We start from the raw sequence: 17,932 nt of genomic DNA, 5'->3' as shown, positions 1-17,932 counted from the left end.
CCCAGATATTTACTGTGCAGCTAGAGTGAGATACAGGTTACATCAAAGAGATTTTTGAATAGTGTGGGAGACAGCTTCATAATCCTGACAGGAGGGATTCCAACTGGTAAAAAAGTCAACCTGGAAGTAATTCTTCCTCAGAGGCTTGAATTAATCATGTAGAAGCGACCGGTAAAGAAACTCAGAATGAGTTAACTACCATTTTCTTGCCCTAAGAGGAAGGGATTCATGGCAAAATATACATTTTAAGAAGCCATATTCTGAGCAGATATGTAATTTAAATTCAATTCTCCTACCTTCAAATCAGTGACAAGGCAACCATTGATTTTGTTCTTTAATGCTGCCTTCCTTTTTTGTCTAGAAGTCAATTCACATTTAGATGAGAATTTGCAGCACACCAGTAATTCTGCATGAAGGGCAAGGATTCACCTATGAGAGGTTACAGAGACACTGTCTGAGACACCAAACCCAGGTGCCAAATCTCACCACCTAGGCAAGAGAGACATCTCCCCAGGATGTTCCAACCCACCTAAGATCTGATTGCCCTCTGGATACAAGTAGGATTCTATGTGAAACACCTTAGGGCACCTACGGTTAGGAAGAATTAATCCCCTGCTGGATCCTCACGCGGATGCTGTTATGCTCCCACTAAGAATATTTTTATGTGAAGCAGTTAACTCTGACGGTATCCATATGGAGACCGGATAGGAAATCGTTTCAGCGTTGCATACTGTAGCCTACTTTTCCTATCTAAAGAAGACTGACGGATATATTAAAATTCATCTGTGAGAAACCAAGCTGTGAAATCTCAAAGTACATAGGAAGTGATTGTTTTTAGGGTCTACATTAAATTCTCTGCCATTGTTTAACCATCAAATGGTGGTCTGGGGTATTTCTTCCCATTTGTGCTTTTGAAGCTAGAAATAAAAATTTTAGGCAGTACACTGGCTTCTCTTACTGACATCTTTCCATCTCTTTTTCTGAGACAGATTACTTCTCTGTCTTCTTCCCAGTGGATTCATGCATACATTTTCCCCCCACTTAAATTAATCTCTAGCCAATAAGAATGAAAAATTGCAGTGTATACTCTATTCCAGAGATTCTTTTTATGCCATGTGTAGTATCATTGATAATTCGCTATTTCTACTAGGTATGTCTTACCTGGGGTTTCATTTGCCTTTTTTACAGCCAATAGCTTAGACACATCTCTGTGTATAAGTTTGCAATGGTTGAGATGCAGGCATATGTCTTCTGTTTAAATGAGTCTTTTCTTCTCTTGCAGAAATTCTTGTTACTGTTTCCTAGGGGAAGTACTTTGCACTTTGTACTACTAAATTTAAACAAATTTCTAGTACTAATATTCTCCAGATCATTTGTGTTTCTCCTTCTACGAGCTTTTGGAAGCACAGAGCCAGTTATACAGTGATGATGGAAACTCTCATGGTTTCTTGTAGCATGAAATCTAGGGCTAGCAGCAAAGCTTAGAACACAGAGAAAAATCTTCAGACTGTGTAAATCAGCAAAGCTCCTTTGATTCAGTTTTCACAAGGATGTGGCTCTAAATCTCTAGCATGTGTTCAAAAAATGTAGTCCAGTTAATGTGGAAGAAAATCCAAGTGCTATTGTTCTTTTGAAGACTGAAGATTATTATTCATGAAATGCACTGGGACAACAAAATCTCATAAAGAAAAAACAAACTGAAAAAAACCAAATATGTAACATTTAAAATGAACTTGAAGATTTTTATCTCAGTATGGAAAATAATTTTTCTACCATAGATTTGAGATGTTAATAAGTTTTCCCATATGCAGACTAACTTGAAAAGAATACAAATGTCATAATCTGGATTAAAATCATTCCTACTCTATTTGAGATATACATCTCGTAATCAAGAATATCCAGGTCCCCCTTTCACAGGCACTGCTATATTCCCCAGGGGTTTTCCATGCTGAAGTTAACTTATGCAGGAAGAAAATTTAGACAGAGTGAGACTTAGAGCACTAACACACAGGGCTGAAATTCATCTACACGTGAAAAAAAATGAACTAATTTTAAAACTGTGTTTGCTAGATGCACACTGTCTCTTAAGGGCTGTCTGCTGCCTCTCCTGGGTTCTCAGAGCTCTCTGTGAGCTGAGAATTGCAGCTTCTTACTGGATAATCACCAAGGCAGCTTGTGATAAGTATCACACACAGTGAAGGAAGCAGTTCAGAGTTTCTAAAGGCAAGGTAAATAGGCTTCCATTAATTGGAAAGAGCATTCTTTAATTACTTTTCTAGCCTGGACTAGCCTGTTCTAATATATATCATAATTCAGAATACAGTAACTAATGTCTACAGAATTTTCATTACAAAGGGTGAAGAGCTAACTTTTTGGGAGCCAACGGTAGTTATGCCATTGGTTTTAACAAGGTCAAGAACTCACCACAGATAGATAAAGCTGTTCCTCACGAGCTCTCTGTGCTTGTGTGAGCAAGAGCGAGTCACTGCTCCAGACTCCTGTGGTCTCTCCCACAGCTTCTTTTTATATTCCAACCCATTAGCACAGGGACTGTCTCCCTGATTTGTTTGACTGGACTAAGAGGGTGGGAAGAGCACCACACAGAAGGTCTCAAAGTAGTTTAAAAACGCTATTAAAAATTTAAAATAAATGTAAGCAAGTTTTTTGAGTGCCAGACACCTAAGAATGTAAAACCCACCCTAGATCAGACAGCAATCTGCCCAGCATGTGCCCAGAGATGGATGTTTGGGGAAGCAGCAGAGATGCAGCTCCAGGCTGGGCCTTGTCTCCAGTTTACCTGCCAAGCCTCCCTCAATCAGTTCTAAAGATCCCACAAAACAGAGTTTACTTCTGAAACATATGGTTTAGCAACCACCACCAGAATTTCATGAATATGTCTAATTCTTTTTTTTAACTCATTTTTGCCTTTCACTTCCACCATATCCTATTCTCCATTTTGATTATGTAGTGCACAAAAAAAAAAAAAGGAAGAAAACCTAGTAATTGTTGTTTTAAACCTAGTAATTTCACTGAATTGTGAAAATCAGAGTCTAATCCTTCCCTAATGACATTCTCTGCAATATTAATTATATACCCTCAAAAGTTCCTTTCCAGGCTAAAAAGTCCAATTATTTCCAGCCCACAGTGTATGGAAGGTGTTCCTCTATCTGGTAAAACACACCACAAATCTCCATTTGGTATTAAAGATACAGAACTGCCATGAACATGCATAAGAACACAACAATGCTCATTTTTCCCATTACTCTTTGCCGAAATATTCCTAATCTTCCCTTTGCCTTTCTTGAACTGACCCTTCTGAACAGGTCTCTGAAATTATTGAAACATCTCTGGGCAGCTATACCATCCTGTCCATAGATACACATAGACATGAGCAGAAAAGGATTTTAAGGAGAATTCCTCCCTCTCTGTAACAATTTTGCAGTTACCACCATTGAATTTCATTTGCCATCTGAAAACAGAGTCTCTCTGGATCATGGGATACTTCAATCAAAGCTACTAAATGTACCTATCAGAATGTAACTATCAGAAGTCGATTTTGGTAGATAAGACTCTTCATAATTTTTTTTAATAATTGATCCTATTTTATCCTACTTAACTCCAAATTATTCAAGAGTCTGACTATGTTGCACGGTCTCACTGGAATTCCCACTGAAAATGGGAAGCAATATTGATGGCACAATAGATCATACTGATGCAATCTTATAGGAGCAGACAGCATACAAGAAGACACAGTTGATGCTCCATGTGGCAATTACAGAATTTAGCTGTAGCACTTCGGTTGAATACATGTACCATCTCCTAATTAAATGATTCCACTTCACAGGACTGCCATATAGTCCTCTGATTGAGTAAATAAAGGACTGAACAAACTTCCATCATCTTAGCAAAGTTTTTTTCCTTTTCTTCTTTTCCTTTTGGTCTTTGATGATCCCTCTGCTCCTGCACCTATCATAAGGTAAGAAATATAACAATGAAAAACTATTCTGAAGAATAAATAAAATAAAATTCAGTTATGGAACTGAACTCCCTGGGGCACATATGTTTTCAAAAAAACACCTCCATATATCCTTACTTAATTATATGCTAAATTTCTCCTGATTCTGATTAAAGAATGCCTGCATTCTTTTCCAAAAATTAATATATTCTATATAAATAATATCTAGGATAACAGAGAATACTCTTCAATCACTAAGCCAAGGAAGAAATAATTTAGTAAGTAATGGCAGGAGTCTGGTGCCATCCCTCCACTGCACAGGCTATCAGCCAAAGAGCACCACACAGCTGCAGTTTTGCAGATGGATTTTTGGACTTCTGTGATGTTATTAAAAAAAAAAGAAAACAAGCAACCTGTTTTCCACTTTCCACTTTCAAGACAATAAAAGTGTTTCAGACCCTTTATTATATTTATAAATAAACAACATAAACTAACATATAAAGGCATTAATTTTTACAAGTACAGATATAATAATCAGATATATTATAAGCACATAAAATATACGGTTATTCTTTTGTAGATATGAATAAGGATATAGGTATTCTATAAGGCCTATATTAAAACATAGGGAAATTATCTACTGTAATGTCAGGGACAAAAGAGTTGTGCCCATGATGTCCTATTATTTAATAATTTCATATGAAACACATCAGATATACAGCTAGTGGGAAAGTATTAGGAGATCATAGTTACATACTTTAGAAACTATCAACATATATGACATCCCATTGCTCTCCTGAAAAAAGAGGTGAGACAAAATAATCTTTTCTAGAACATCCCTGAACTGGATGATAGGTGAATTGCGTTAGCTTTTCCTATGCTCACACATCACACAAAGCTCATAGCTTACTGGCTATTTTATTTTAAAACAAACCCCATGTTCTACTGAGGATGCATCAATAATTGCAACTTTTAGTACATAGCCTGGCACTGGCTTTTACAAATGTTTAAATTTACCTTGTAATTCTGGAGAACCCCAAAATTAGGTTCTCTTCCTGTGCTTAGAGTAATGCCATGTGGTTTACAAAATATTTCCCCAGAAACCACCTGAGTACAGTGTGGGTGTTACAAACTGAAGCCCATGACAGTTGTTTTCCAGGAGCCGGAATGGTTAACACGCCCTGGCAGAGCCGTGTGTGTCAGCTGGGCTCTCTGTGCCAGCCCCAGCCACAGGCCATGAGGGTGTGAGGCTGTTCTCCCGCACCCGCGCACACCGCGCGCTTGGCGCTGCAACACGCTATTAAGGTATTTCCCTCCTTTCATCCAGGGAGCATTACAGAGGATTAACCGGCTCTCCCTTTCTTCCCAGCGCACTGTGATTCTCCAAACTCGGAATTTGTGTAATTCTGAAATTCAGACTGGAGGAGGTTTTCCTCATTCTGCGCAGATCAAAGGCAAACGGGAAAAAAACAAAATTATGCCTAATATACAATGCAAGGGCCTCTTCATTTCTAAGTTATGCAGATGACCCCTCCGCAAAAATAACAATCTCTAGGAACTTGGAAGAAGAAACTGTAGTCCCAGTTGCTTTGACCTAAATAAAGTGTCTGTGTAATTATCTTCAACAGGGCTTGCCAAAACATCATTTTATACTGTTCAAATGCATATTCTAAGAGGGGATGGAAATTTGAGGGACAGGATGGCAAGCAAAGTACATTTTATTTCTCTGAACAATTAGAAAGATTATAATAATACAGCAAATACTGTGCATCCTGCCACTATGTGCCATCTTCCATCCCAAAGGATCTCAAAGGGACTTGTCAGTAATTCCATTTTTCTCGTTCCAAAAAATAACATGTCAACCTTTAACTATTTTGTTCCATGCAGCACAATACATGCTTAAATTTCCTACTACCATTTTTGGTCTTGTGAAACTGCCAGTGTGCATTTGTTTGGGACTTTTTTCCCAGTGTCTTGGGGTTCCATGCAGTCTTGATAAACAGGCACCTTTGCTTAAGTACAAGCCAAATTTTTCTCATAAATCATACCTGCCTTCTTCATTGCAGGAATTTTGCAAACCTTTTGCTCAAATATTGGAGATGGTTGGGCAATTTTAGTTATGCAATAAGAAAAGTGATAAAATCTTATTTTGAAAGGATTTGTGAGGAAGTAAAATCTCAGTTCAGTCAGTGAAGATAGAAATTATAAAAGAAAATTAAAAGTGAGAATTTGCTTTCCTTGAACAATGCTTTTTTCAAAAAATTTAACTTTTGAAAAAAATGTACAAATTAAACAAATCAACAAAACTGTTTTAAATTGATAATGCATTACACAGGAAAACATGATTTACAGAATGATGTAAGAGTTCAATAGCACAACATCTATTTCATGTTAAAATATAGATTGATTTGTGAGATACACACCCCAGCAGCTGCCTGAAACAGAAGATATGTCAAAAAAATAGAAGAAATTTATTCACCATTTGAAAATGTTCTGCAGTTCATAAAAGCTGAAGTTCAATTTCCTCAAAATTTAGAAAAAATGAAAAAAGGGAATAAACATCTCAGACTTTCTCCTCATTATCTTAAGCTGACATTTCCTTAACCTGACAAGTTAAATTCAAGAGTCTTTAGGACATGACTGTTTATAACTTTGAGAGGGATTTTTATAGAGAGAAAATTATTCCCTGAATTGGAGTCTGGCCAGGGCACTGCAGAGAGAAGCATCTTGAGAAAAAGTGATCTGGTCAAAACAAGGGATACACTCATGCTAAACTGTTTATATAAAACTCTCCTCCTGGCACCAAGACAAGCTGTCAGACACCACCACAGTGACCATCACAAACAAAGCAGTAAAGCATTTCATCACAAATGTTATCCCACACTGTGCAATTTCAGACAATAGACACCAGTTTGTTAGCAAAGAGTTTGAGCAATTTACAAGGAAATGTGAAAGCTGGTCAAATAGAGAAAGGAAAATATTTCCAGCCTATTACAGAAAAGTTAAACAAGGAACAAAACAGAGGATCTCTCACAAAAATGATCTTATTAGGTTGATATACAGATGCATGCCAATAGTCCCTCTGTTGTTAGAGCTTTATTAGGGCCAACAGTGAAAGGATAGGTAAGACAAAAATTGAGACTTCCTGATTCCAAAGCATACAATAGGTGATGAACCAGAAACATCTCAAACTACCATCAGGAGCCCCTGTTGGGATCAAATGCAACCTCATGAGAAATAATATATTTGTGAGGAAGATCCGTGTGTTGAACAGATAAAGCTTCAATCATGTCACACAGCGGTGGCTGGGTATATTATTCGCAAAAATCACAGATACACACTTATTACAAACTCAGGACATTAACATGAAGGTGGTACTGAGACTCAATCTGCAGGATGTGGAAAGGAACATAGCAGAAAAACATCCAGTAAACATCAGAACAGACTTTCAAAACACCCTGCTAACAGAAGAACCAAGTACAAGCCAGCCTCTTATCATCACAAGAATAAATTGCATTGGCACCAACATCAAGATGCCTGCAAGGTAAACACAAGGCTTTGTACAATACTGGCATGAGAAAGTAACTCCCTTAAACCCAGAAGAAAACACGTTAATTCTCCAAGCAAACTGGAAGCTCACAAAAGCTATCAAAGAAAGAACTTGGTGTGAAACAGTGTTAAGTTATATAACTGAGGAGAATTTTAAGTGTATAAGAAAGTCCCGCTAACCACATTTAATGTTGCTGATTTAAGTACAGTAAGAATCACCTTAGGAAAAGTGGCTTCCCAAGCAGGGATATTGTGTTTGATAGGCTGCTTATGTGATAGGTTTATGTATCTTTATTTTTACATATATATATATATATAGATATATAGATATATAGATATAGATATAGATATAGATATATATATAATCTTTAAAATCTCTTCTTTCAAGAAGTTCCTATGATAGACAACACTAACTATATGTGTAGGAAGGACTAAAATTGAGCTATGCACTACTTCGGCTCTCTCTCTTTTTGTGCTTGAACATCAAACACCAAGGATATCAGTTCACTTTTAGTTCACCTTTTCAAGCTTACCAGATAACACTTAACACATCCTTTCAGGGAAGTGTAACTTCTAGGTCCTGTCTCTTCTCCTTTCTTCCCAAGATTGCAGTAAAGATGAAGCTGCTAATGTCCTTCAAATGAAATGACAACAGCTACAGAGAGAAGACATTGTCTAAAGTTCTGAAGAGGCGTGTTACTTGTCACCTTTTGCATTACCTGTTAGTGCTGTGCAGACTTATTGCTTCTTAAACTGACTTCACATTTGTCTCTAGCAGATCCTTTGGCTTCCGTGGGCCTTTGTTTTGTTGTTTATTGGGTTTTCATCAGCAGGAACAATGCATGCTGTTTTTCCCATAGTGTTTTTGTACACTGTGACCCAAAATTTAACACTTCATTTCTTATTTTCTGCTACAGAAAATGCCAATATTTTGAAATATCTTTTCCATTGAGACCAACTTCCACTGAGCATAGGAACAATCACATAGCCTGTCTCTGTATTGCACTGTGGGCAGAAATGAATGATGTGCCAGTGTCCTCAGCCAACCACGCTCCCCTCAACCACAGTTTAAAAAGTATTAAATCTGACAAAAGTCCAGCTGATAATGAACCCAAATATGCTGACGTCAAGAAGGCAGACAACTGTCCCACTGTTTATGATGTTCCATTTTTTGCAGCTCAGCAGGGTTATGTCCTCCTACGTGTCAAATGAGTGTGCAGTGCAAACGCCATATCAATACACCCACCTACAAGAGGAAGCCAAGCCATTGGATTCATTCCGTGTATCTACAGCCACTAAATATTTGCACTGAGTGAAAACACACATTCAGATTACAGCTTTCCCCTGCTAAGACTCATGTTTAAATAATTTTCAACTTCCTTTTTAATTATGTGCCTTGGAGCCTGCTTTCCAGATTGAATCTGTACCCTAGGCAGGCTGGATCTGGGCTAGAACAGCATGTCTCTTTTCAGCAGGTATCTGGTAAGAGATGACACCCAGAAAGCTGCCTTCTGCAGGGAAGGATGAAATGCAAGAGAAAATGCTGAGGGGCTGAGGACCCCAGTACAAGCAAACAAGGTGAACAGATTTGGATATGTATATTGTGCCTGCAGAGCAACAAATTGCCATGGCTGAGGTAAGCCTTTGATTCTCAGCTCCAGTCAGCAAGGACAGCTTGAAATGGGAGGGTAGCTAGAGCCAGCTCAGCCTTTTGAGGCCAGGATTTGCCCTGTCAGTTCAAATTCAGAAAGGCAGGTATGGAAGCCACTGCAAATGCCCTGAAATTTTGGCCTGTCCTATTAGAACAATATAAATAATGTGAGAAGGACCAGCTGAGGAAGAGAAGAAGAGAGAAAGACTCTGACAGCCAATAACCCCATCAGGGCTTCCCATCACACAAATCCTCACCAAGTGAGACAACACTCAGAGGGACAAAGGAATCCCTTAATTGTTTTCCTCTGAATAACTCACACACATCTCTTGTCCATTGAACCACTCTTTCCTGTATACTTTGAAAAATCCCCTTTTGTCATTCCTTGACCAGACCTTGTAAAAAGCATCACATTCAACTGTCTCTGCAATATAACTATGGTTGAAGATTGAATCTAATATGTCTGATGGTTATGGGCAGCAAATTCCTAAATCCCTTTATCATTTCAATTCTCCATATATAATTTACATGAGACTATTATTAAACTATGGCTGTTCATTTTCTCAAGTTTAATTTCCAGAAGTATTGTCTTAAAAGCTCTACTTCTAAAAACCAACTGAGAAATTTGTTTTCCCCACTTAAAACTGCTCCTGATTTTTGGGAAATATTGGAATTGCTTATTATTAAACCTTCTGTGTGAAAATTATCTTCAACAGGCAAGCAAACCCAGCAGGTACCAACAGTATGCACCTACAGACATCCAGTTACTCAGTGTGGGAGCAGAACTGAAGAATTTCTTCCTTTGGTAACAATTACTTTTTTCCCTCTGCTTCTCTATAGCCTCCTCTGTAAGAAAAGTGATATTTGCTGTCACAGCTTCAGCCTCACTATGTAAGTTAAAAACATGTCCTGTCTCCATTACATGATTACAGGCAGACTTTCAACTCTGATAGTCTATGAGCTAAAGTCGAGGAATGTGCGCCAGCTGTTACAAAACAGTTTTCCTGGAAAATAGCCACCAGACCAGCAGTCAAACTAGGACATTCTACATACAAGGAAGAATAAAATAAAAAATAAAAAAAAAAAAGAGCAGTACAACACATGATTTTAATAAAGTCAGGAATGCCATGAAATGTCCAGAAGAAAATATGTCTATACTAACCACTAAATGTCATTAAATCCATGAACATTCACTGCAAGAAGAGCACCATGGCACTGAAACACTCACCCCAACATCTTCACTTTCTGTTAAAATCTGCCGCAGAAATTCAGGTGTCCTTCTGTCCTGTTGCAACTTAGACACTTGCTCATCTGAGTATCTGAGGACATCTCAATATGGGATGTGTCTCACATCCATCACATGTTCTTTGTTCTCTCATCATCTCCCCATGGAGGAGGAGGATGTGGCGCCAGGCCTCTTGTTTTCCTAGGGATTGTTGGTTTTTTTCTGGTTTTGTCTGCACATGTTTCTGCATACTGGATAAAGCAAGGTCACAAAGCATGTCTCACATTTGGAGTGGAAGACTGTGAGGCTTGTGATAGTCCTTAGCTTCTTATGCTTTTGTTTTAACTGATGGAGATCTTCCCTTAGGCTTTGTTTCCCTCCCAGACAAGCTTTATCCAAATGGAAGGGTGCTCGCTTGAGCCAGAGGAGCAAAACAATCAGTGTCCACCACCAGAATGCCATTTATGCAGCTTTCTAGAAACTTCAGTGAATAAACTGCACGTGTTCCCTAAAGAATTCAAGAGAGGAGTCATGGCTTGGTCACATTTCTGATTAGAAATTACTAAGTCTAATGATCCTCACACTATGAACCATGACAACAAAAGGTACTGCAGCTTTTATTTAACACCCAAACAAACTTCTGCAACAAATGTTCACACTATTTAACTTCAGGAGAGAGCTCTTCTGGCTAAGACCAAACTCCCATGTGTTTATAGGGGATTCAGAGCTAGGAAACTACTCATCCTCCTATATGTCCAGCTCTTGTGCCAGTGTCCTCATGCCAGCATGAACACAAATCCCACCAACACTAACCACAGACCTACACACAAATAACAATGAATTTAAGGACTTACTGACCATAATATTATGTAAAATTCAGGAGAAGCAGTTGCAAGATGTGACAACACTCCATGGCCATGATTGCTGGCAGAGATCATGAGAGGAAGGAGGATGTTTAGTCAGCTTGTCCAGGATGTAGTGAGAGCTGTTGGCAGCTGGGAAGGACAGTTTTGGGCAGTCAGGGAAATTGCAGGTGGATTAAACATTTTGGAAGGCCTGGGTATCTCAGTTGCAGGAGATTGAGCAGCTGAGAGGACAAGGGGTCTGTGAATACTCTCATCATGGTTGGGAGGGGCTTCTCTTAGACTGTCTCTGGATGACCCCGTGAATTTTGATGGCAAAGCAAAGCCATTCTGACATGCAGAACTGACAGTGCAGAAGCCAAGGCACACAGGACAGCATTGCTGCTTGTTTAGGTTTGGAATTTCAGTGATTCTGTTGAAAATTGCCCAAAGGAACTGCTGTACCTGGTGGCTGGGGTTCACAGTGTGCAACTGAAAGTCAAAGAAAATTAAGAAAGTGTGTTTGTAAATACACCTATTAGTTATTCTGAAGATTCAAAACAAAGTTAATTGTTCTAGAAGCTAGAAGGCTTACATTTAAGACAATAAATAAATGTCAGACCATCAAGAATAGCAGGGAGAATCACATGTTTAGCACATGCATATCAAGGTTTTTCATGTTATCAGAGGGGAAGTTCTTTCAAGAAATGCAAAGTGTCCTGATTTGGCTTGAGCATAAGTATTCCCTTAGAAACACTAGCCAGTTAGGTAAAAATCTACAGGAGACTATTTTGCACAGACCTTTTGTCCTCGATATGAGTGAAACAGGAGTAACTTCATGATGAGATGTACTCTACCCTCTGTTCCCTAAACAGGGCTCAGTTCTAACTTGACCTTCATCCATGAAAGCACTCCATCATAAATTTTTTTGTACAGACATGAGCATTTTATTGTACATTACAAGCACCAGTTCAAGACACGATATTTGTGCTGTGCTTCTAAACATGCCAAGGTGTGCTTGGACAGGGCAATATGGGTTAATTGTAACTTTACCAGATATATATTGTAAACAAAACACTGACAATAAAACATGAGACAGAAAATCAATATGGCTACCAACAAATTAATTATCAATGGTATATGGAGTTAAAAATAATGAAATGAGATCATCCACTTAGTTATTTTCAATGTTCTGTGCCTCTGTGGTCCTCTTTTGAGTTTAGAAAATTCTCCATAGGTCTGCAAAAGCAGAATAATTGCCTGTTCAGTCAAGCTCCTTTCTCCTTCTGCATTGTAAACTCAGACACACTTCACCAGACCCAGTCATAGCCCTGTGCCTCAGATCACATCAGTTCCTGCCTTGCTGGATCCTTCTGATAAGGCTCTCATGCCTTATTACCTCAAATGAAATGAGTGCTTCCAATTTCCAAACCTTTCCCCTTTTTCCCACTTCCTGCTCAGGTCCCCAGCAGTGAAACCTCCCCTAACCATTCTGCTGACCCTCACCTCCCACAAAGTCCTGCTGTTTCTCATTGCCTTCCCATCGTTTCCCTGGCCTGGATTTCATTCCCATGCATTCCTTGTTCTCTCCTTGCTTCTTTTGGCTTATCCCCTGTTTTGCATCCTCCACATCACCTGGGCTTTCTGAAGTTCTTCTTCAAACTCGTTTGAAGGGCTTCCATATCTGCATCGCACCTGCAGCTCCCACAATCTCCTCTGCTACATGCCTTTAGGTCAGGTTTCCAACTCCAATGGTACAGTTACAGACTATCCCTTTCCCAAGACAAAAGCAGATGTCTTTGGGCCAAATCCGAATCTGATATGCATCAGCTTGGCTCTCCTGATTTCAGGGGAAGGCTGCAGGCTCCAAGCAGCTGAGCAGCTCACAGGCAGCTTTGCCCAAGGGGATGACTGCACCACATCACACTGAGAAGTTCTCATTACCCCAGTAATGGCTATGGCTAGCCCTGCCTAAAGGCCAAGGACAGGAGCTGGTATATTATGTTTTTATAGTTGTGGGTCATTTGCAGTTCTGTCAGATACATAATAATGACAACAGACTTTGTTTGGCTGTTTTCAAAAACTTGAAATTGCTTGCGGGAAAAGGGTGAAAAGCAACAAAAGGACTTAATTAAAGCGTATTCACTGAGGTCACCCAGTTATGACACATACACTTGGTTAAAAAAAATACATTTTTCTTCATTGTCACAAAAACTGGCAATTCCGATTTACAAGGCCAATTTCTGTCTGCTGACTCCACTGTTCAGTTTGGAGTCTCCCTTAGTGCCAGCATGTAACAGCAGTGGCCTCCTGCAACCAACATTTACGTAGGACAAAGTGTGATTTTCCAGGTTCTCCTCCCTCCTGGATTACCAAACTTTAATTAACAGGACTCAGAGGTCAGTAACTCAGACTTTCCGCATTAAGGGATCCTTTCATCAACAAATTATGGCTCTGATGGTGCCGCAGGCGCAGCCCTGGGACAGCAGTAGGTGATGACGGCGAGTCAGCCCAGGAGCAGCCCTGGGAGGCTGAGCTGCTCAGAGACAGCCCCGGCAGTGCAGAGGCCCTTCCTGGGGCAGACAGCTCTGTCTACCACCAGCGTTCTCCAGCAGCTGCCGGGAGCCCTGCCCGGGACAGCCGCGGCCGTGGGAGCGGAGCAGCCGGAGCCGCGCCCGCGCACCTGGGCACAGGCGGGTTCGCAACATCCTCGCTGCTCTGCACGGACACACCGATCTGCCCCGACAGGTTCCGCTCCCCAGCTGCAAAATGACTGAAATATTCTCAGATGATAGGTCCCTGAGCAAGATGAATGTGTTCAGAGCCAGGGCCAAACCCTCAGCTGTGGAGACTTAGAGCCACGGTGATTTCATGCAATATGGAGATTTGCTTTATTGTTTGGTTTGAGGCGCTTGTTCCCCCTATATTTCCCCACAAAACAAAGCTGCAAACTTTGACCAGAGATTTTTCTATTGCTCTGGCCACCCTTTTGTTTTTCATTCCCTTCTTTGTTACGCATTTTAACCTGATAGATTTTAGATTTTAAAAAAATAATAAATTCATTGCTTACATAAATTCCAGTGTGCCATTCTGACTAATGAAAGCCAGCAAATCTCAAAGTAAAACCAGTGTGAACAATGATGCTACAAATGAAGAAAGAAAACACTTAGCAGAAAGTTGCCAAGAGAGGCTGTGAGTTGCCAGATAAAAGCCAGGGATGTATCTGAGGAAACAAGGCAACTGCAAGAGATAAGAAGGCAGATATAGTGATTTAAGCTCAAGAAATAAAGCAGGTTTTTGTAAATCAGAACAAAGATATAAAGACAAAGATGAGAGAGAAAACCAGGAAGAACAATATGGAATTTATCAAGACAACACTGAACAAACAAAACAAAACTTGAAAGTATGGTAGTAGAGAGAAAGCACAAGAGAGGGAAATAACATTTTATTGCAGTGCTGGGAAAAAGACAGAACTCTGTAAGTGACAGGGCACAAATCATTAAAAGAACTGAAGTATTCTACAGAGACTTGGAGTCCTGCGTTTATAGCAACTAGCCAAGAAAAGAGTTTTCGCCTTCAAAAAGCACCTCTGAATTCACAAATGAATGAAATGCGTGGCCTGACCAAAGCGTACAGTAGGTCAAGGCACTGGCAGGCAGCTGCCTTTGATAATCCATACAACAGCCTGTCAGACAGCAGTGTGCTCGTTCTGATGTCTGTTTAGTGTCCTGTATAAAAAAGAGCTGTTGGTTCCCCTTGCAGGAGATACTTGTCTCTCTTACAAAGGATACCAGGGTAGTTGGCACAACCAATTCTCTGAGCAAAGATGCTGAGAGATGACTGGCCACAGAGATTTTTTTTAAATTTTTTTTTATAATATGGGCTAAGACATAGAGATATTCTGAATGAACAAATACAGCATCACAGTTACTAACATTTAGCATGACCCCTGCTAGGAAGGTCATTAGAGACTGTTTCAGAAAATTTTAGCAAGCTGCCATGAAGTGCCTACACCAGCCTTCCACACTTGATTGCCAGCCCCCACATATGACCATAGCAGCTATGTGTGGGATCAGAACAAAGGTCTGCACCCTTTTTTCTCCAGCAGTGCCCAAATACAGGAGCATGTGAAGCATCTAAGATCAAGACAGCATGTACAACATTTCTATAGTCTTCCAGTCCTCAGCCCTTTGTGCCTCATCAAACCCCTAGGCCAAAGATGGGTTCTGTGTATCCAGGAATCCTCAGGTTTCCTTTCTGCACTCTGGCAAAGCCTTCCCTTTAAGGCATGTAAACCTTTATAAAGAGATGAATCAAGGAGTGCTTTGGCTTACCTGCATGTAGGGTGAAAAATCACTTCTGACCTTCTCCAGCCATCATTATTTCGTCCATCCCTATAAACAAACACATTTTTATGAGCCTCAAATATCTTTTTCATGGTATGCAGAGATCTTTTCTTAATTGTTCTTTCCATATGTTGCATCTTCCCTGTAGACCTTCTCTGAATAAGAACCACGATGAACCACTTGAAAAAGAAAATACCACCAATGGTCCTTGTGTCTGATCTGAGGACAAGAAGAAGGCAGTTTTGTGTTAATGGTGTGTGGGGGGGAGGGATTTAGTGACGGGGGAAGCAAATTTTTTTCTTCAGAAAAAGAAGACAGGAGAGATTTGAGAATGCATTGAAATTAGCTTATTTGGGCCTGACATGCATGCAGAAATGTAATGCAGGTGTAACAGCATTTCAGTAGTAGAAATCTTCTGTACAAAAGAGAAGATCAGAAGAGGTCCCCTCGACTCTTATGAAGCCCCATCCTGCTGAAGCAGCCCAGCAGAACAGGCAGAAGATGCCAGATCTCTGACCAACCCATCTTCCCTACTGTCTTATCACACGGGCCCAGGTTGCCACTGCACCAAAAGTGAAAGCCCCTTAGGGGATAGCAGCAAGATCTGCTTTCCTCTGAGCTACTTGGTAGCTTCACTCCCCTCCTAATCTATCTTAGAAGAGGTGATTTTGCACTGCCCTTATCTTAACCTCCATTAAACCATCTTTAATTCCACTGTGCCCCTTAATTTTAGTAAGATCAACCACAGATTAAGATGCTATTCAGGGCAGGAGTGACCCTACCTTCCACTTTTGCCTCTAAGAATCAGTCTGGGAAGTATTTCACAGGTATTTAACAGCTGCTACCTGTTACCACCCCTTCACAGATACTTTAGAGACCAATATATTTGTTTATAGTATTCATTTATCCTAGCCTATGCAGTCAAGTGCTACCCTACCTGGGGAGAGCACCAACAGTGCAGAGCACTAATGGACAAACCCTTACAAAGAAAAACAAGAGAAAACCAAAACGCTTGCAGATCCTTAAATCTTCTTCAACATCACCTACAGCCCTCTGCCACCAGCTGCAGGGTAATTGCTAACATGGTAGGTATGGGCTCCAATTAGGCAATCTGCAAGGGGTTCAACACTTGGGCTGGGTCTGGGAGCTTCTGCCGATTTTTACCACCTACAGATCTGGCCTGAGATCTGCTGTTTTCCCACGACAAACACGAGAAAGAATACGTCTCCTGCATCCTGTTAGCATTCGAGCAAACATGGTGTTTAATATTAGAAGCTGGTATGCATGTGGTTGCTTAGGAATGAGAAACATCCTTTTGCTATGCCCTCCGATATGCACAGGGTTGCTGTGGGATGTTTTTGTGCATTCTACTTGAGCAGTTACCAGGGTCTAGAGTCCACGGGAACATGACATTGTAATCTTGGTCATGTTTTATTTATGGGAAGTAGCGCAGCAGATAGGGTGTGTTAACAAACAAAGATGATTGCTTCAGGGGCACTCTCTCGTCCTGAGGTAATTAAGACAAAGTAGTTTCACTGGTTGGGGGATTCATACTGCAGACAACCTTTCCCTTGCTAAAATGATCTGCAGCAACCAGGCCAAAAAGGCTAAATCAGAAGCAACGTGGGTAGTGTTTCATCTTTGGTTAAAGGTGCATCATTAAATGGCGCTGACATAAATTATACTTCTTAAAAATCCATATAACATTAAAAGCTACTGAGAAGAAAATGTCATTCTCAGAGATGTGCAGATTTTCAGCTGGAGAAATATCCAAAGAATTACTGCCATAGCCCAGCATCTCTTTCACTTCTTGAACTGAAAACAGTAACTGTCACCAAGGCCACCCTAACCACAAACCCTGAGAGATGCTGGCCTGACAAAACATGTAAACTCAGAGTCAGGCTCAGCTGTCAAAGAATCTCAGCATCACAAGGGAAATCTATTCCACCATCAAAGGTCACAACTCACAGACCTATGGCTGCTCACATTTGTTGGTTATTTGCAAACTGTATGGCTGTGATCACAGCCCTGCAGTACTTGCTCCGGAGGAACAGACAGAAACACACACACAAGGCACAGCACAGATTTCACTGGGAAGTACACAAAGACCTTCCTCTTCGTCCATTGCATCTTCTCCCTTCTTTTATTGCTAGCCCCATCCCTTCCACTACAGCATGTCCAGTTAGAAAACCCTCCCCATCTCCTTCTCCCTCTCCACAGCAGATCAGCTTCTCCTGGTTATGGGCAGGTGCCTTGGTTGGCCAAGGTCAGGCTGATCCCAAGTGGTCACACCAAAAGTGTGGAGAATGGCCTTGGTCCCTGAAGTTTTTAGCTGGCCCACTGAAACCAACAGGACACTTTTCA

At 40.4% G+C, this 17,932-nt stretch overlaps 1 long non-coding RNA gene across 1 annotated transcript in view; it reads right to left on the bottom strand.

Moving 5' to 3' along the window:
- Positions 1-15,611, bottom strand: part of LOC139590661 (uncharacterized) — a 41,420-nt gene extending 25,809 nt beyond the window's left edge. The window contains exon 1 of the long non-coding RNA XR_011679390.1: positions 15,557-15,611. This is a non-coding gene — a long non-coding RNA (uncharacterized lncRNA). The remainder of the gene's footprint in view (positions 1-15,556) is intronic.
- Between the last annotated feature and the right edge of the window lie 2,321 nt (positions 15,612-17,932).

This window comes from Agelaius tricolor, unplaced genomic scaffold, assembly GCF_023055355.1.
Source record: "Agelaius tricolor isolate 1412-34295 unplaced genomic scaffold, bAgeTri1.0.p SCAF_5, whole genome shotgun sequence".
In the NCBI taxonomy this organism is placed as follows: domain Eukaryota; kingdom Metazoa; phylum Chordata; class Aves; order Passeriformes; family Icteridae; genus Agelaius; species Agelaius tricolor.
The sequence above is the reverse complement of the archived record's forward strand: the minus strand, read 5'-3'. Positions and strand labels throughout refer to the sequence as shown.